Source organism: Carassius carassius, chromosome 47 (genome assembly GCF_963082965.1).
Source record: "Carassius carassius chromosome 47, fCarCar2.1, whole genome shotgun sequence".
NCBI lineage: Eukaryota > Metazoa > Chordata > Actinopteri > Cypriniformes > Cyprinidae > Carassius > Carassius carassius.
Window position 1 is genome coordinate 5,323,383 of NC_081801.1, and position 21,844 is coordinate 5,345,226.

The 21,844-nt window shown below is 35.0% G+C and overlaps 1 pseudogene; it reads left to right on the plus strand.

Annotated features, from left to right (window-relative positions):
- The first annotated feature begins 7,113 nt into the window (after positions 1-7,113).
- On the plus strand, positions 7,114-14,754 carry LOC132130287 (alanine--glyoxylate aminotransferase 2, mitochondrial-like; annotated as a pseudogene).
- Positions 14,755-21,844: the final 7,090 nt, after the last annotated feature.

The following is a 21,844-nucleotide window of genomic DNA, read 5'->3' on the forward strand; positions in this document are numbered from 1 at the left end:
GGAATCTTTATTTTTAGGAGTGTGAGAATTTCGATTTTGTTTCTTTGAAAGATTATTTACTTTGATGAGATGACACTTATAAATGCCAAAAAACAATTTTTACACTTAAAAGAGCTCTTTTAAATCAAGTCTTTAAAGTTAACATAAAACTGACATGGATCCCATTTTCTTTAATACACTTTTCTGAAAAAATGTGCTGTGCCTGTGATACAATTTTGCCTTTTGGCTGTATGTTAGTCAATAGCCAAATAGCCATTTAGGCATTTTGTTTTCATTGGAAATTTCATGGAAAGGCAACTTTTCATGATCTAGCAATTGCCACTGGAATTCTACTGTATATTTTAATGCTGTCTTACTGGGAGATGCGTGGTATTTTGGAAGTCAAATGGGATAATAATGCCATTTCATGTTAACTTTTAATGATTTGTCTTATTTAGAGATTCATGGGAATTGAAAACTTAGCACTTAGCATAATTGCCCTCATCAATCCACAATGTATTATGTAATTGTATGTATTTTGCATCATGGCACTGTTACGTGTTCAAAGCCACTATGTTTTTTATGCCACTGTTCACTCCTAAACTACATGGTGGGGTATGTTGCTATAATGTACATGGACAATTTTTTTATTAACTGATCTTGAGTATTATCAAAGCGTTCACCCAATACAAAACTTTTCCTTGATACAGTACATGTCACTTCACATTTAAATTAATTAAAAATATATTGGAAATTACTAAAACATCCATCTGCATATTATATAAACACAAGCATTATTTGCGGTTAGAGTCGGTTTACAGTATTTACACTGTAATCCTACTGGTGTTAATTTAGTGAAACAAACTGCATTCCATTCATGTTATAATCTCAGCCAAATAATTCAAAATATCTTTGCTTATCAATAATACACAAATGCAAGAATAAATAAATGAAAAGGTATTTGAACTGATTGTAAACTCTTATAAATGTAAAGAATTTGCCTTGATATTTACAACTCTCAGGTGGTGGAAAACTTGCTTAAACACTCCTGCTGAATGTATGTATTATAAATGTTATTGGCACTGATTTTAAAAATGAAAGCACAACCGGTGTAAAATGAACGCTGTATACTAGCAGCATTAAAATATTTTTTCAAAATATGTCACAGTAAGTTGTTCACTGTAAGAATTTGTGTGTTTCTGTGAATGTTAATCCCTCGAGAATCTATTTTTCCAGGTCTGTATATCCTTAAATCATAAGTAGCCATTGATATTCTGATATTAAAAAGGAAATTGTAAAGATGTTTTTAAAATGTTAGAGATCGGAATATATGCATTCAATCCAACCAAACAGTTATGTTGTTAATGTACAAATCACTAACCATTAAACCAGTTATAAGGAAAAATGTTTAGCCCTTGCAAGTGCAAGAGTCAACCTCCACATGTTGCCTTATTTTATGCATGAATCTCTAAAAGCAGACTGATGAGTATTTTTGGAAGGGGTCATTTACTAAATATGAATTTATGCCTAAAGTTATATTACACATACGTGTTCATATAAAATATTTACTCAAAAGTTATATATAATATGTAGAAATGCATATAAATGACTAAGCCATAAATAAGTCATCCCATCCAGTTTTGTTGATTTGTGAGTAGCGTTACATTTTATTATATCTTTATTGTTTACCAGTCACATAAAACCTAAAAATAAATCTGCATGTAAAAGCATAATCTCCTTTAATAATAGATTTCTAACTCAGGCAATGGCAAATCTATAAAACACATGTTTTTAACAGTATCTTACCTAATGTGGGGCAACAGTGCGAAATAATATTTTAGCCTTTTTATTTAAAGAAAATGCATATGCAGAAATCTCCAGGAGGATGATTATATTTTCATTTAGGGATTAACTGAAATCATGTTTTGATTTCATTCTACAAAACCCAAGACCATTTCTTTACTAAAATAATTATTTAAATTAAAATGTGTTATACAGTAATATATACAGTCTTGTTGAAATGATATTTTCTTTATTGTCAAGACACTGGAGTTGTTGAAATTAAATTTGTTATGTTAACTTTGAGAAATACATCTTGTGTAATACATCCTTCTTGTGTTCTGCTATTCCATAACAAACATTATTTGTGAATTCACATAGCAAAACCATTAAAACACTCAAATTGCTTAAAATGTGTTGGAGTGTTTATTTTGAGAATGGCTTTTTATTCTGCTGTAAAACATTTAACCAAAAACGTGATATGACTTAATATAGATTTTTTTTTTCAGCTAATTTGTTACACAAAAATATATTGTATAGCCTACTGTATCACCAATGGAAGCTCAAAGGTGTTTAAGGAGCCAAAACGAAAGGCCCCGGTACACTTCAAACGAAACTGAAAATCTGCCAAACTTTCTAGGGGAGTTCGTTTTGGCTCCTAAACACCTTTGAGCCTTCAGTGGTCCGTGGCGATTACGCAATTACCTCCACCTCGTTGACAAACTATTTTTTTTTTCGGTTCGTTCCTCATTCTGCATAGGTCCAACAGGAGAGCAACCTTTTTCTTTTGTCTGTAATATTCTGACCATTGGGGCCCATCTCACACCTAGATTGCCTCCACTTCTTCATTTCATCGTTGTTTTGTTTAGGGGATAGGAGCGAGCGTCGGGACATGTTTACATTAATCTACACCCCGCCTCCAGCAGCGCGGGGGTGTTGGAAAGTTCATTAACAGTATACCATTGCTCTTTTTGCCCCAAAACGAAGAACGAAAATGAACTTTGTTTTATATTGGGTCCTGAACTGCCCCAGAAAGTTCGTTTTAAGGCCCTGGTATACTTCAAACAAAATCTAAGAACTTATATGACATCATTTCGAACAAAATTTCGAACAGAGTTCAGAGTCAAGCATCATGTTTGCAATACAAAAGAAGCAATCTAATTCCAGAATCAGTCCTTTATGGGTGTCACTCTGTCTGGTCTCTGTTTCCCTGAGTCTCCACTAGTGGTCTCACTTCCCCATAGGCACCTCACCGTAGGCACTACAATTCCCACAAAGCCTTGTCCCTTCATCACAGTAATTGCACTCCTGTTAATTGCACTCAGGTGTCTTCACTTGATAGTCATTACCCTCCCTATATTAACCAGTCTTTTTCTGTTTGTCTGCATGGAGCCCTTTCCTTCCGTCACCCAGTTTCCTCGCATTCCGAGTTTCTAGGTTCTGTTCCTGTTCCCGTTCCTGTTCCTATTTCTTTTCCTGATTATTTGTTTGTTTGTTTGGATGGATTTTTGGTTTTGACCCCTGCATGTTGGATTCTGAGTTGGATTACCCAAATAAACCCACACTGCGTTTGGATCTCTCGTCTCCTGTGTTTCCCTGGGTCTCCGACCGTAACAGGTGGGCTTCTGTCTCGACCGCACGGATGTGGTGGTCTTTGCGCCATCCAGGTGAGCTTCTGTCTCGACCGCACGGATGTGGTGGTCTTCTGCGCCGCCTTGGTGGGCTTCTGTCTCAACTGCACGGATGTGGTGGTCTTCTGCGCCGCCCTGGTGGGCTTCTGTCTCGACCGCACGGATTTGGTGGTATTCTGCGCCGCCCTGGTGGGCTTCTGTCTCGACCGCACGGATGTGGTGGTCTTCTGCGCCGCCTTGGTGGGCTTCTGTCTCGACCGCACGGATTTGGTGGTATTCTGCGCCGCCCTGGTGGGATTCTGTCTTGACCGCACAGATGTGGTAGTCTTCTGCGCCGCCCGGGTGGGCTTCTGTCTCGACCGCACGGATGTGGTGGTCTTCTGCTCCGCCCTGGTGTGCTTCTGTCTCGACCACACGGATGCGGTGCGGTGGTCTTCTGCGCTGCCCTGGTGGGCTTCTGTCTCGACCACACGGATGCGGTGGTCTTCTGCGCCACCCTGGTGGGCTTCTGTCTCGACCACACGGATGCGGTGCGGTGGTCTTCTGCGCCGCCCTGGTGGGCTTCTGTCTCGAACGCATGGCTCCAATTCCACCTTGCTCCTCTCTGGATTCCTGCCCTGTCGGTTCGGCCCTGGGCAACGGAACGTTTTGTTCCTTCCTGGACTTGTGTTTTGTTGTTGTTTTGTTTTTGTTTTTTGCTCTTCTTCTCTCTGTTTCCCTCTATGGACCTGGCCCTCCGTCCCTCCCCCTGATCCTCCGCCGGTCCACCTCCCTCCTGGGCTCCTTGTTTTTGTTTTTCTCTCTGTTTCCCTCTATGGACCTGGCCCTCCGTCCCTCCCCCTGATCCTCCACCGGTCCACCTCCCTCCTGGGCTCCTTGTTTTTGTTTTTTGCACTTCTTGTCTCTGTTTCCCCATTTTACACGTCCCTCCGTCCCTCCCCCTGGTCCTCCGCTGCTCCACCTCCCTCCTGGTCTCTGTGTTCCTTGGTCTCTTCTTGGGTTGGGGGGAGGATCTGGTAGCTGCTCCGTGGAGGAGGGGGTAATGTCACGCTGTCTGGTCTCGGTTTCCATGAGTCTCCACTAGTGGTCTCACTTCCCCATAGGCACCTCACCGTAAGCACTACAATTCCCACAAAGCCTTGTCCCTTCATCACAGTAATTGCACTCCTGTTAATTGCACTCAGGTGTCTGCACTTGATAGTCATTACCCTCCCTATATTAACCAGTCTTTTTCTGTTTGTCTGCATGGAGCCCTTTCCTTCCGTCACCCAGTTTCCTCGCATTCCGAGTTTCTAGGTTTTATTCATGTTCCTGTTCCTATTCCTTTTCCTGTTTATTTGTTTGTTTGTTTGGATGGATTTTTGGTTTTGACCACTGCATGTTGGATTCTGAGTTGGATTACCCATTCTCTCGTCTCCTGTGTTTCCCTGGGTCTCCGACCGTAACAATGGGAAGTGTGAATGTCTCATAGTCTGAAAACTTTAGCATGATATGGAAAAATATATTTGAGTCAAGTTTGTCACTTTATTTTATTACTTGCCTTTATTTTATTTTTGGTCAGCTGTTTTGTTCGAAATGACGTGATATCAGTTCATTCTTCTAATTCGTTTTAAGTATATCGGGCCTTTTAGTGAGCTGCCGAAACAAACTCAAAACGATCTTTATATCAGGCTGATTTTGTTCTAAATGATGTCATATCAATTCGTTCTTCGATTTCTTTTGAAGTATACCGGGGCCTGTACGGCTCGCGGTCCAGATGGATGCCTGTGTTTTGGTGTGGTCTGCTTTTTAAATTTCAGTTATATATGTATCAAGACTCAAGTTGCTTTTAAAATATTCACGAGTCTTTTCCCTCGAGTCGAGTCTATAAAAATGCATCTCGAGTCCAAGTCATTGAGTGCCCATCTCTGCTATGAAGGTAACATACTACAAGAAGCCAGTCTTCATAAACCAGGTTATACAGTATGCAGTGGCTGTGGGACTTGGATGGAAGACCCTGGACTTCTTTGCAGGGATCGTTATTCTTAGTGTATTAAATAGTAATCCGTAAGGTTCAATTTGTTGCCATGCAACATTTGTGTTTATTTCGTGACTGTACAGTACAGTTAGCTTGAAATTAAATAAATTACTAAATTTAGATTAATGCATATGGATTTGTTCAAGCGTGTTATTGCCCTGAGCTCTTACATGAGCTGCTGTTTTTCATTTTTTGTTTACAAAGTTGAATTATTTCTTGCAGGAAAGTGATCGAGACAGCTGAGGCGATTATGGCTAAAAAAAAGTTCATTTATTTCAGTAATTCAACTCAAATTGTGAAACTTGTATATTAAATCAATTCAGTGCACACAGACTGAAGTAGTTTAATTCTTTGGTTCTTTTAATTGTGATGATTTTGGCTCACATTTAACAAAAACCTACCAATTCACTATCTCAACAAATTAGAATATGGTGACATGCCAATCAGCTAATCAACTCAAAACACCTGCAATGGTTTACAGAGCCTTCAAAACGGTCTCTCAGTTTGGTTCACTAGGCTACACAATCATGGGGAAGACTGCTGATCTGACAGTTGTCCAGAAGACAATCATTGACACCCTTCACAAGGAGGGAAAGCCACAAACATTCATTGGCAAGGAAAAAGTGTAGAAGAAAGAGATGCACAACCAACCGAGAGAACCACAGCCTTATGAGGATTGTCAAGCAAAATCGATTCAAGAATTAGAATGAACTTCATAAGGAATGGACTGAGGCTGGGGTCAAGGCATTAAGAGCCACCACACACAGATGTGTCAAGGAATTTAGTTGTCGTATTCCTCTTGTTAAGCCACTCCTGAACCACAGACAACGTCAGAGGCCTCTTACCTGGGTTAAGGAGAAGAAGAACTGGACTTTTGCCCAGTGGTCCAAAGTCCTCTTTTCAGATGAGAGCAAGTTTTGTATTTCATTTGGAAACCAAGGTCCTAGAGTCTGAAGGAAAGGTGGAGAAGCTCATAGCCCAAGTTTCTTGAAGTCCAGTGTTAAGTTTCCACCATCTGTGATGATTGGTGGTGTTGGTCCATTGTGTTTTTTGAAAACCAAAGTCACTGCACCCGTTTACCAAAAACTTTTGAAGCACTTCATGCTTCCTTCTGCTGACCAGCTTTTTGAAGATGCTGATTTCACTTTCCAGCAGGATTTGGCACCTGCTCACACTGCCAAAAGCACCAAAAGTTGGTTAAATGACCATGGTGTTGGTGTGCTTTACTGGCCAGCAAACTCACCAGACCTAAACCCCATAGAGAATGTATTAGGTATTGTTAAGAGGAAAATAAGAAACCGGAGACCAAAAAATGCAGATGAGCTGAAGGCCACTGTCAAAGAAACCTGGGCTTCCAGACCACCTCAGCAGTGCCACAAACTGATCACCTCCATGCCACGCCGAATTGAGGCAGCAATTAAAGCAAAAGGAGCCCCTAACTAGTATTGAGTACATGTACAGTAAATTAACATACTTTCCATAAGACCAACAATTCACTATTTTTTTTTTATTGGTCTTATGAAGTATTCTAATTTGTTGAGATTGGTGGGTTTTGTTAAATGTGAGCCAAAATCATCACAATTAAAAGAACCAAAGACTTAAACTACTTCAGTCTGTGTGCAACAAATTTATTTAATACACAAGTTTCACAATTTGTGTTGAATTACTGAATAAATGAACTTTTCCACGACATTCTAATTTATTGAGATGCACCTGTATGTGAATCCACAAATGCAGGAGTATGCGGAGAAACTATCCTCCCTTTTGCCAGACCCACTGAAGGTACTGTATGATTGATGGAGCGAGTGCCATTGCTGGAAGAGGAAGGTTGAGCGCATTGCATTATAGATATAGTACTGTATACTGCATGCAGCATACTCTTGCCTACTGTAAGGGCTTTCAAACTGAAGTCTGCGGGTGCTAAAAAACTAACAAAAATATGTAATGTATATAAACTTACAATTTTGTTTTATTCATATACATTATAATATGTCAAATATTAATTACTAAAAATATAAATTACAAACATAATTATTAAATTTCAAATATAAATTACTAATAAAATAATAATCACATTTCATTGTGCCTTCTAATGTTGGAATTCATAAGATTGTTACAAAATTAAGAAACCGTTACCGAAGATACAATAAAAGAGATCATTTAAATTCAACAATTTCCAATTTAGTGATGCGCGGGTCAACGTATAAACAACCCGCACCCGACCGATGTTTTCAACTAACCCGCCCGCAACTCGGACCGCAAAAAAGAAAAAGAAAATATTGTACTCGACCCGCTTCCTGACCCGCATTTTTTAAAAGTAGGCTACTAAATGCGTCGCCCCTTTATATTAATTTAATTACTTAAATAGGCTATGTACGGCATGATAAATGCTTGTCACTTCTGCTGCCCAAACTTTGTCAGCCTCTGGGTAATTTTGGTTTATTGAAAAACGATTGCACTGGTTTGCATGTTTCTTGATCTTGCGCTTTTTTTCTGTGGTACTCACATGCACCATGTTGCTTCACGTCGTATTCTCCACCACGTCCCACAGAAAAACAGCTTTTGCATAAAATGCAAAAAGCTCTCTCTGCTTTGCCATCTACCGGTCTTAACCAAAAGTAGGCTATGTAGCGGTCCATTCGCTATTAAAAGTTCATCTTCTCTTTTTCGTGGCCACGGCTGCTTAACCTGAGCAAACAGCGCATGCGCTCTCAAATTTGATATTGTTGACAAATGTTGAGGAGGCGTTCGTGCACCAGTCAACAGTTTGATTTATTGCTCTCCTCTGAATTATTGTACATAAGTTAACAGTATGTCTATGGACGTATCTGTGTATTCATTATACAGGGTAGAATGAAAAAGCGGGACAGATGCACAGCCTTAGATAATCACGGCATCATTTGTGTTTGTGTGCTCAGGGGTTCTTATCATGGTGGCAGTCCACAAGCGATGGCTCTGACGTCCAACACACAGTACAAATATCACAACCCTATGGGCTGCCATAATGTACCTCTCGCACCCACACATCTCTCCTGTCTGCTACCTGCTTTATAATGTAATATTCCTCTGGGTCAAATCCACAAATCACATTAACCATCATAACCTATGTTGGTGTTTTCGTTTAATGCACAAGTAACAGAATTACTGTCAGACCTCATGAGGTTTGAATAACAATTTTTATTTTATTTTATTTCAGCATTTTGTTTAATGATTTGAGTGCTTTTGCAAATTAAAAAAAGGTATTTTTTTAAGATTTAAAATATTAATATTGTAAAGCAAACTAATGTAAGTCTTTAATATATACTGAATTCAGTAAAACAATTTCTTAACTGCAAATAGTATTTTAATAGTTTAAGAATAACATTTAAGGTTTATGATTTAAACCAGGTAAAAAAAAATAAAAAAATAAGCCTATTTCTCAGGTAATGGAAAACAAGCTATAATAAAGAATAAAAAAGTAGATTTTCAGTATCTACACATTTTTAAATATTTGAAAAGCATATTATAATAGTATGTGTTTGAGCTGTGGAATTTTTTCTTGCAAATCTTTAATATATAATTTTTGATCCTATATGGGTTGTGTTCACTGTAGACCATGTGTCCAGATGTGTCAGGGGCCTCTGGGGAGACTCCTCAGTTCAAACCATCTGAGAATGCAGCTGCTCCCCAGGTACAAACACACATACACTAGCTTAATGAGGACATATCATAGACTTCTACTATTTTTATATAAAGGTAATACTCTATTATAAATTCTACAGCCTAATATTAAACAGTGTGTGTGGCGTAGTGCTGTAAAATTGCCTACCTATACATAAATCTGAAAAACAAAGTAAAACTGTTTCTTCTTGAAAATTTCACATGTAATCAATGATTCAACAATCAGATTTAATACTGTGATCTCGATAATTTAAAGTGGCAGACGAGCGTGTGCTTGGAATAAAGAGACTTATATTGTCCTCTGGTGTGGATGCTAATATAGTACTCTTTTAGTTATCTTTATAGTTATCGATTTTGCTGTGAACAGGCCTTTTCTTTTCAAAGTGACACAGCAAACTAACGGCCTGGCATGCATAATACAATGTTTTAAGTCATTTTCATGGATCCATGTGAATGGGCATTTTTTTTACAATGTTGTCGCTTGTAATCGAAAAAACATTTCTGTTTTTAGTACACTGGTTTCGTATAAATGAATCCTTAAGACATTTTTACACAAAATTAAATATGCAAAATAACTGTTATTAATTGTTTATTTTTAAGATGATAACTATATGCTGCTCTCTTCATTAAAATGCAACATGAAATGATCATGTGACAACATTGTATTTGGTGCATACTGCCCATTATTTGATTTTTTTAAAGAGTATGAAACAGTATGACGTATGCAACCAATATTGATTATTTCACAGTTCTAATCCAGTTTTGTATAGAAAGAAAAAAAAAAGATCGTAACTTTTGGTCAACTAAGAAAATAACAAAGAGATGTTAAAGGTACAGTTACTTATAAATATTTTTTTTTCGTTTAAATATTCTTGCACAAAAAATACTTTAAAAATATGATCTTTTTTGTTTTGTTTGTTTGTTTAAGGCTTTGTAATATGTAAATGCTTGTATGATTACAGAATAAAATGATTACAGATGTTTTTGGTTTCGTTTTTTTTCGTTTAAATATTCTTGCACAAAAAATACTTTAAAAATATGATCTTTTTTGTTTTGTTTGTTTGTTTAAGGCTTTGTAATATGTAAATGCTTGTATGATTACAGAATAAAATTATTACAGATGTTTTTGGTTCTCTTAGGTCCAGACTGGCTTTGGCCGCACAGGAAGCCACTTTTGGGGTTCCCAAGGACATAATGTTCTTCCAGACATAGTTACCATGGCTAAGGGCATAGCAAACGGCTTCCCGATGGGGGCTGTAGTGACCACAGCAGGTGAGGCTAGAGGGAAATTTAGATGAGCTTATTGTGTGACTTGCTTAATCAAGCTGTCTATGGCACAAATCTATCAAACACTGTCGATGTTACTTTTTGTACCTACATTGCAGGTGCTGTTATTGTTAATTAAACCTAAAACTATTAAAAATCCTTTTCATTAATTAAAATAAATCTGTTTAAATAAATATGAAATAAATTAAATACATTTATGAAATGTCATATAATTATTAGTTGAAAAACTTAGAATCGTTACCTTGGCACATAACTGTAACAAAATATGTTTAATTTTAATAACTTAAATCCCACTTTTATGGGGAAAATAAGTTGGAATTAACAATAAAAAAATAAGTTTGTTACCCTCAAAACCTTTGAATTTGTGTAAATTAGAATGTGTCACATATTAAGGATGTAATGACGCACACTGAACTGGTTGAAAATCGATTAAAATATTTGACGAATTAAGTCGGTTTAGGTGCTGAATGGATCGCGATACAGTTGGGGGGCGGGGTTTATATGAATGATATCGGAGGGGAACTGTCTTCAGAAAAGTTTAGATGGTATTTCCTTTTCATCTTACCTCCGTACAATGCTTTTTAAAGTAGCGTTTATAAGCTGTTTATAAGCAAATAATTTTTATTTGACATTAAAATATATTTCAGTTTCCCAAAGAAATAGCATTTTATCTGAAACATAATAAAAACACACTTTCTCATTTATAATTTGTCTTAAATCTTTTTTTTTAATTGTGAGAAATTCATATTGTGAATTGCATTACATTTTGAGTTGAGTGAATAGTTACATCCCTAGTATTAATTGTTAAGTAGCTCTCACACAAACACACACACACACACATGTGTGGATCAGGTAGGGAGTTCAAATTCCCCATTAGTCCTACACACTTGAACTTTGAAAACATATACTGGAGTACCACTGCTTGCATTAGGCTTTTTTCCATTCACTCTAATTATGTTCCTCTGGCTCTCGCTGTTTGCTCTTTATCCTGTGAGAAGCTGCGAGAGAGAGAGTGAATAGAAAGTGTGGGTCAAGTACAAAACCTGAGTAGATTAATTTCATATATAATAATGTCTAAAAATATGAGTGCACCTTATGCCTAAATTAGTGGCAAATGAATAAAACTCCCAATGAAAAAGTCTTGTGAGTGGGTTGCATGCATATTGTTTCCAGAACTTATTTTTTATTTTTTTTTTGCAGAGATTGCCAGGTCAAGGACTTCATTTCAACACATTTGGAGGAAACCCATTGGCCTTTGCAGTCTCCTCATCAGTGCTAGATGTAAGCACAGATCATTTTAATTTTTTAGGATTGTGTACAGTCACATTGGTGTAAAAAACAGGGAATGCATAAATAAAAAAAAAATAAAAATGAATTAATTTCTGCAAATGTAGATTTGTGAGATAAATTTGTACAAAACTATATGTACATAAAATATCTGATATCAGCAATAGTAAATAAAAGGTTACTGTGAGATAACAGTATAGGATAAACTAAAAATATCTAAATAATACTATAAAATAAAATCATATTTAATCTAATACAAATAAATAAAAAGATCAAGGGTTAACAAAATCTAAAATATCTGGTATCAGTAATAGTGAACAAAATGTGGCATAATTAATTATGTAAACGAGTGTTATAATAAATTATGAACTAGTACAAAAATATAGGTATTTAATAGTATTTTATATATTATCAGCATATTATTATATTAAAACAAAGTTTCAATGGTTTACAATAAAAATAAAAAAGGGACCTACGGGAACATGACAGAGATGCAGTTTCCAATTTACTCCACTTGTTACTTGCTTATAATTTGTTTAAGTTTTTAATAATTGGATTTTAAATGCAGTTTATTCACCATATCGAATCATTTATAATAGCTATAATAGTACTTCTAATAATGAAATGCTGTATATTGCTTTTAGACAATAATAGAGGACAAGATGCAGGAGAACAGTACCGAAGTGGGGACATCTGCTGACTGAACTGGCCAAACTCAGGGACAAGTACGAAATTATCGGTGACGTGAGAGGAAAAGGGCTTCAGATCGGGGTGGAGATGGTCAAAGGCAAAGTGAAAGCAGCAGACATTAAAGTTAACAGATGTAACGTTTATTTATATTATACTGATCTGATCAATCACAGGATAAAAAAATTAAATTAAATTTAAAAAAAAAATGACTTTTTGTCTAGCAATTTTGAGTCTATCACAAAATACTGAGTTTATCTCTCACAACTTGGACTCTCATGATAAAAAATAAAGTTACTTGTTACTTTTTCTTTTACAGTTGTGATTTTCTCTCACAATTCTCAAAAGTCATTTTTTAGGAGGGAGCAGATCCTTTTTCCATGTTGGTTTTATATCATTATAAAATCATTATAAGTTGCACTGAGCAAATACAGCTGTATAAAACAAAAACGGTGCCTGTCTTTATTTCAGGCTGCAAAGCAAGGGGGCGATTATTTTCTATGCCCACTGTAAGTTCATGGAGCACAGACTGAAGCAGCTGTTCTTCTAGCAAGAGAACAGAAGAAAATTCAGGAAAACCATAAAAAAGTATTTAAACTTGAAAAAGACTTCGGTTTTAAAAGTCTAAATATGTCCCATTCTGTGGATATTAAAAGGTTAGTTCACCCAAAAATGACAATTAGGCTGCTTTTTACTTACCCCCGAGGCATCCTAGGTGTAATGACACCTCAGGCTTTTGCACAGTTCAGAAATCATTGTGAAAATTTGCAAGCTTTGTAGTTGTGCATCCACTTCATTAAACTTTATTTGCAGAACAGTCATGGTTTCTTGACCTTGAGGTATGAGAAGAGTCACGAGTAGGAGTTAGTTTAGCTCCAGACGGAATAGTTAATGATTCAGACTGTTTTTGTGAGTGTATGTCATTTTCATCGCAGGAAATAAGGTTGAAGATGTGTTATCCAGTAACTAGAGCAGAGAGGAATGAGACGTGTATGAACATTCTCAGGACACACTCCACTCTCCGCCGGAGAAATCAGACACACACAGTGAGCTTTTTAGCAGATTTCACTGTGATTAGACTGGAAATTCAATCAGATAAAAAAAAAAGCTTGTTTTCTCCGAAAGCATACCTGAAATCGTTCTCCTAAACCCCCACTAAGAACTCTCTCAAGCCCATGTTTAGGCCAGCAGGGATCCACTCCCTTCTGAGGCCATGGCTGAGATCTTCGAGGACACTAAAGACATGGGCATACTGATTGGAAAAGGGGGGCTGTATGGACAGGTAGGTGAGGGCTATCTGAAAGGCCATGTGTAAGGTGATTCTTGCAGAGGTGGAATATGAATGCACAGAGTATGTGGGGATGTTGTGCAATGGAAAAGGTATTTCAGGGATTCACTTCAGTCCTGTAGTGGCATGGACAGTCAATGCCTCAGGAATTTTGCTTGTCTTAACTCATGGAAATAGTCATAGTAAGCACTGAATGTACACTTAAAGGAACCGATAAAGACCTTTTTTTATTTTTTATGAATTACAATAAGATGCATTTAAAAAACTTTGAACAAAATTTATAAGACTTTAAACAAATAAAATTTAGTTTATATTAGTAAATATACAATTATTCTTAGTAAATATATGTATATTTTATTTTTTAAACATGGTAATTTAAAAAATTACAGTAAAATATACACATTAATTTATATTAATTAATCATTATTTATATTATATTAATACATTTAATTTATATATTTTAGAAACATTTAATAACTTATTACCAATTGTATCAAATTTGTATTATTTTAGTATTATAAAATGTGTATATAAATAAAAAAATGTGTGTGGAAAAACTACAGTAAAATAAACAAATTGTATCATTTATATATTTTTAAACTGTATAAAAACTACATTATATTTTTTTTATTAAAAATATATAAACAATACTTTGTTTAACTTTCTTTTAGTATATATTAGTAATATAAAATACAGTAAAAAAGGTGCTTTTTCTTAGGTGAATTTGGTAAAATTATGCCATTTTGGTGGCTATATCTGACAACATTTAAGAATGTATTTTTAAAGTTCATATTTAAATCTTTGAATCTTAGTCTTGCTCATCCTACTTTTTCCTCAAATGTTTTTTCCTCTCACCTGTTCTTTTCCAAACTTTCAGGATCAAGCCTCCTATGTGCATAACTTAAGACGACACAGACTTTTTTCTTGCTGTATTCAACCAGGCAGTGCAAAACTATGTTGAAAGAAGATAAGACATGCAGAACATGATAAAGACATATTGGCTCATATTTCATCCGGAGCGTTATACATTACATAACAGGTCTGGGCAGTTCATCTAAAGACCACCAACCCAACACACTTTCACACTCAAACTCCTAAATGAGCGCAATATGTCAAGAGTGGTTCTTGTTGGAGCACCTCTCACTAGCTGTTTGAGTTATACGTCAGAAATCTAGCACTTTCACATCTAAGACAAGATCTTTCTGGAAGTTTTGGAAACTGGGACTAGTTTTACGCTTCATTTACTCTAATCATTAAAAGACTTGTCTTATTGAACACTTTAATTAAAAGTGTTATAGGAAAACATTAATAATTCTTAGGGTTTCCACGGGTCCTTAAAAAGTTACATTTAGTTTTATCAAAATTGTAATGCAATAAAAGTCTTAAATGGTACAAGAATGTCTTAATTGTGATTTCAAGTGTTCTTAAATTTGGGGACAGAAAGGACGATTAAACTTCAAACGTTCCAAAAGCACCTCCTGCTGGCAGAGAATGAATGTGCATTTTCAATTAGCTCTTCTGCTGTTTTTGTTCAGACCAATATAAAAATCAACTCATGTTTTTACGTTGCAAACACGAGTTGTAAATGTGAACTACTGGATCGACAAGAAGATAATGCATTATAAAAATCTAAACAGTTAAGAATTGAATTAATAGAGAAATAATATGATACTTTAGACTCATCCAATTGATTTATTATGGTTTAAAAGCTGAAATGTGAAGTTTATCATTTAAATTTAACCATTTAACAGACCCTTATCTCTAAAGCGACTTACAAATGAGAACAATGGGAGCAATCAAATCATCATGAGGCCAACAGTATGCAAGTGTTGTGACAAGTCCCAGTTATGGACGTAGCAAGGATTTTCTCTTTTAAAATAAAAGTAAACAAGTTAAGATAAAACAGGTAAATAAGTTAAGTAAAAAGTAAATAAATAGAGAAAACAGAATAGAAATAGAAAACGTAAGTGCTAATATCACTGGGTCAAGTGTTGACAAAAAAAGGTTTCTTTTCTTTTTTTCAAATGACTAAAGATAGATTGAGCCAGGCAGGTCATTCCACAAGCAGGGAACAGACAAGGAAATGGTCAATAAGAGTGATCTTGTGCCTTTTTCGGATGGCACCAAAAGGTGCCATTCAGTTGAATGCAAGCTTCTACAGGGCACATACTGTATCTTAAGTAGTGAGTTTAAGTATAGCCAGTGGTTGTCTTGTAGGCAAATATCAGAGCCTTGCATTTTCTATTGGCAGCCAGTGCAAACTGTGTGACGTGGGCTCTCTTCGGTACATTAAATACCACTCTTGCTGCCGCATTGTGGATCAGCAGAGGTTTGGCAGTACATGCTGGAAGACCTGCCAAGAGAGCATTACAGTAGTCTAGTCTGGATCGAACAAGTGCTTGAACAGGAAGTTGTGTGGAATGCTCCGATAGGAAGGGTCTAATCTTCCTAGTGTTGTATAAGGCAAATCTGCAGGATTGGTCCAGTGCAGCAATATGGTCTGTGAAGCTTAAACAATAGTAGTGATTATTCTACTGCTTCTGTCATGATGATTTATGACTTTGACCTTTGACCTTTTGACAGGTTGAACTTCCGGTGACCTTATGATGGATGGGTTGAACTTCCGGAATGAGTTCAGGGGTTAACCTATGACCATTTCCCACGCATCGATCATGTGGTTTTGACAGAAAGTTTTACCCTATTGACCTAGTTAGTACTAAATTATAGTTTTGACGGCTAGTTTAAACGGTAAAGGAAACACTCCCCACGCATCGATCATGTGGTTTTGACAGAAAGTTTTATCCTATTGCCCTAGTTAGTTCTAAATCATGGTTTTAGGAAACCCTCCCGATGCTTCGATCATGTGGTTTTGACAGAAGCTGTTTGAACTTTGTGTCAGTTAGCTTGTTTGAAGTTTGTGCCAGCTAACTTGTTTGAACTTTATCCCAGTTATTGTGGCTTCTCCCCCCTCCCATTACATTCCTGAGCAGTGTATAAATGGGATCGGTGTGTTCTACATTTATATATAAAACATCCTATAATTTATATAATATAATTAATTATCATGCTAAGGTTGAAAAACATTTCAGTTATTTCACATTCATATATAAAACCTTATATCATTTATATAATATAGTAATTATCATGCTAAAGTTGAAAACATTTTAGTTATTTCACATTTATATATATATATATATATATATATAAAACATTATATAATTTATATATAAAACATTATATAATTTACTAAAACAATTAAAGGTTTAAAACACATTTTAGTTATTTCATATATGAGACATTCAGTTATCTCACATTTATATATAAAACATTATATAATTTATATATAAAACATTATATAATTTACTAAAACAATTAAAGGTTTAAAACACATTTTAGTTATTTCATATATGAGACATTCAGTTATCTCACATTTATATATAAAACATTATATAATTTATATAATATAATAATTATCATGCTAAAGTTGAAAACATTTTAGTTATTTCATATATGTGACATTGTTATTTCACATATATATATAAAACATTATATAATTTATATGATATAATTAATTATGCTAAGGTTGAAAAACATTTCAGTTATTTCACATTTATATATAAAACAGCCTATAATTTATATAATATAATAATTATCATGCTAAAGTTGAAAACATTTTAGTTATTTCACATTTATATATAAAACATTCTATAATTTATATAAAATTTATATAATTTATATAATATAATTATCATGCTAAAGTTGAAAAACATGCCGTTCTTTATATTCTATCTTTTAATATAATATACATAATCTGAAAGCAATTTAACTAAGGTTGAAAAACATTGTGTTCTTTTAAAAGGTTATAAATGAAACGTTTATAAAAAATATACTGAAACCGACTGTTTCAGATAAAACAAGATCCATTTTTAGGGGGCAGAAGAGGCTGTTTTCATATCAGCTTTGATCCTGACCCTCTGTGTCCCACTGTCTACGTCTGCACGCTACAGTGCACACTCGTCCGAATTTACTACAAAATCACAATATCTTCAAAGCCATTGCTAATTAAAACTAACGTATCTCAGGCAGGAATACCGTGTTTTGACAGTTTTCTGACGGTTCACCTATGAATTACGGTTGGTGCGCGGCTAGCATCTCTTGTACCCCCCCCCCCTCTCTCTCTCTCTCTCTCTCTCTCTCTCTCCCTCTCATACATTCATTCGTCTCCAAGTCTTATTTTCTTCTTTTAATGAATATAAACACATTATACATTCGCAAACAATATAAAACAAAACATTTACATTAGTTTTAGTCATCACTAAAAATATACATTTTACCAGGATCGGGGAAAAAATATATAATTAAACAGAACAAAGAATATGGTCTATTGAGGAACGCGGATGTGTCGTTGACACAATTCAGTTAAATTCATTTCACATGAATCGTTGCAAAACATTTTCTATATTATATTTAAAACCTTTTATATCCATCTTTATATCATATCTTTTTTCAAAAAGCTGTTTAATTATTTATTTTAACCGTACACCTACAGTACCACCACACTCTAAAATGCTGCATGCACGTACATTTTTTTAATTAAATTTAGTTTTTAAGCGATCTGAATTATGACTACCCTATACATTTAATCATAAACCACACGTACCCTGTTATATCACTATAATATCCATTCCACTATACAATTTTGTATTCTGATAAACCAAATAAACAAGCGGACATACGCATGAACATATCAAGTTAAAAAGAGACTTCTCTCTATTTTAAAAAATATGAAAAAATAAATAAAATTATATATGACAACGTGTTACTAAACCAGAACACACGTTTTAAACAAGTATTCATCATGTTTATAAAACACATCGAAGTAACAGACATGTTACTAAACCAAACCAAATCATTTATCATACATTTTAATCATGTATTCAACATATACTTATAACACCAATGTCCGGGGGAGGCCAAAATACCTCCAGTCACCCCAAAACCCACTCAGACTCCAGGGGTTAAAGAATATAGAAATAAATAATTATATAATGACATCATCATCCTAAAGCAATTCATTAAACAAAAAAAGTATAACTTAAAAAAAAGATCACTTATTTTAAATGTGATAGCATAGTATATAAAATAAACATTTCTGATGATACATATAAAAAATATCCCTTACATTTTTTTAGACCGGGGAGAGATGTCCAAACATGAATGAAATATCCCAAAATAAAATAATACGACTTAAAAAAATAAAGTAAAATGTTTAAATCATAAACAGAATCTCACAGGTCCAAGTTGGGGTATTCTCCTGTATGTGAGACCTGAGGGGGTGCTTCACACACCCCGCGCGCGGCGAGGGTGGACTTCCAGACCGCATGATCTAAGCCAGAGGGGTACATTATTTCAAAGCTAACATTAATGTAATGTTTGAATAATCAGTACCCTCACTACATCTGATGTAATTCATTACATCTGTTTAAATGTTTCTTAATTCAACAAAATGATGATATATATTACCTAAAATATTTAGATTTTTATATAATATTATATAATAATTATTTATATCATATCATATATATAATTATATTATATTAGATGCGTTATGCATTAATCACTATAGATTCTTTAAAGTTCTTATTTTTTGCATGATCTTCAAAGTTTTTAATACCATCTTTCTGTCTCCCTCTCCCTCTCTCACACGGACACACACACACACACACACACACACACACACACACACACACACACACACACACACACACAGACAATGAAACATGATGCCAAAGTCTTTCTGTATGTTTTAAAAATAAAGCTAAAAATATTGATTTTGCTTTAAATGTATGCTACATTTGTTTGTCGCAGCATAGACTGTGAAGTTTAGATGAAGTTGATTGATCTTTTAGAAGAATTCTTTCAGAGAAAGACCCTCGATCGTATTCACCCATTAAAGATGGTTCAGGAGAGATGGGTTTCTGGACCCACGCATCCTAGAGATGTAATTTATGTGCGTTGCTACGGTCGTAAACCTTTCACATATCTACGGTACTTTCAGACACAGAGCAGGAAAGACATTTGCAGGGCCTCTGTTTAACCGTTCCAAAATACCTCCATTTAAAAGCAAAATTAAAATATAAAAATGACCGCCTGTACAGCTGTAGTTCTATTTTATATTAAAAGTATCCTTACTATCCATATTATATTCTTTATTTAAAACGATATATTTAACCGGCAGTATCCCCCCAACGTGTTTTCCATCAGTTGTTTGGCCTTCGGGCTTTTTACGTAGTGCTTTTCAGTTACTGTAAGATCGCTTTACACTAGTGTAATGAAAGTTAACTTTTCTTAAAGTTTATAGTTGTATTTTACTGTATCCGCATCCTTCTATCCTGTAGATTGTATGCGTACTGTAAAATAACAAATATACATTTTGCTTAAAGTCAGTAAAATAATTACACCTACAATTTGAAACGTGTTTAAACACATTGTGTGTCACTAAAGCAAGGCACGCCGTCTATCGTCTTATTTTTTTTTAATAACCTGATGACCAGCATTGTTTCTTCATATAATTTATGCCCCCGAGTGCTTTTCTCACACGAGTAGAAAACTCTTTCTCTTTGGATGTGTTTGGCAGAAACATAATTTCTACATCAGAACATTTTTTAAATGTACGACTGAACTTTTCTCATTCGACAGAAATACTATTTTCAAATTATTTACCCGGCCTATGACACTCGGTGTAAATGTTCTTACCTAGAACAGAAAACATACGCTTTGATTATTTTGTAGGCATCGTGTAATGTTAAATGGTTTACTAAAAAAATTAAAGCACCGGCAGCTGTGATTTTCAAAATGAAAGACATGTACGAGCTAAGGATGTGTCAACTATTATCATCATTTCCTTTTGACCCGGATAATACGGTAATTAATTTTCTATGCGAGTGACACAATATACAGTTTTCATACTATTGGTGTAAATAGCCGTGCTAAAACATTTATGACTATTTTTGCAGGCCAGCAGATCATGTCAAGGGTGTTTCACATCTAAGAATCACAATGTTTTGTAAATGACATTTTTCTTACACCTCGAGATTTAACCGTATCAAGATTTTGGATGGCCGTTCGCAATTTGTTTGTCGGACCGTACGTTTTTAGGTGATCTTTGTGCGGCGTCATCGTAATAGGACTAAATGAAAATTAAGAAATTAAGTTACAGTTTTTCTCTTCGAGATATTTCTTTTAGCACAACTTCGTGTCTGTCCAAAAAGTGTGATCGCATGAAGCATCGACGCAAAAATGAAGTCTAGCTGTTTTACACTTAAAACTATTACAACATCAAACGTTACACTCGTTTAAGTTTCCACACTCTTGTTGAGATACATTTTTTTATCCATAACCTTTGGTGTATTCGAGCGACCAAATCACTAAGAAAGACAGTATAGCAAGAAAACTAACGTTTACAACTCATATAGAATTCAGAATACAATCGTTAAAGTATTTATTTATTTTTTTTGATTTGTAAATGATATTTTTATTACTCCGTTAGATTTAGTCATCGTGTTCGGATAGCCCGATGACACAATTCACATTCTGTTTTAAGACTCCTGTAAGTTCATTCTAACTCTCGCGTGGGAAAGAGAGCGGGGTGAGCGCATTCTATTCATTTAAGAAAAATTATTAAACATTTTCCCAAACTTTTTTATTATTTTGACAAAACACAACACGACGACATTAAAGAATGTTATCAGTTCCTACGGCCATCTTCTTTGATTCAAATAAAGCAACATCTCTGGTGTACGTGTGTATGTGCTAAACATCTTTGCTTTTCCACTTCTGACAGATTTGTTAGATGGGCTACCGTTGTAATACAAACACATTTGAGAACTACGATGTTCTCACTTTTGTAACGGTTATAGAAAAATGCCATACACACTTTTGCATTTCATAATTCAGTGATTTTAGCTGTAATGAGCACATGAGACAAAAATTGTCAATGTGTGACTCGTAAACATGAATAATTTTATTTATTTATTTATTTTTACCAGAGATAGTCGACCGATCTGTTGACACGTTGTTTTGCAGTTTTCTGATGAAGAGTTTTCTCTGACCGCGGTCAAACATACACTGCCTGTTCATAGGAATTTTACAGCATAAAAATATCACCCCTACATCTAGAGCTCTTGTTCATATAGCCGATGACGACGTTCACATTTTACTCGTCGTACT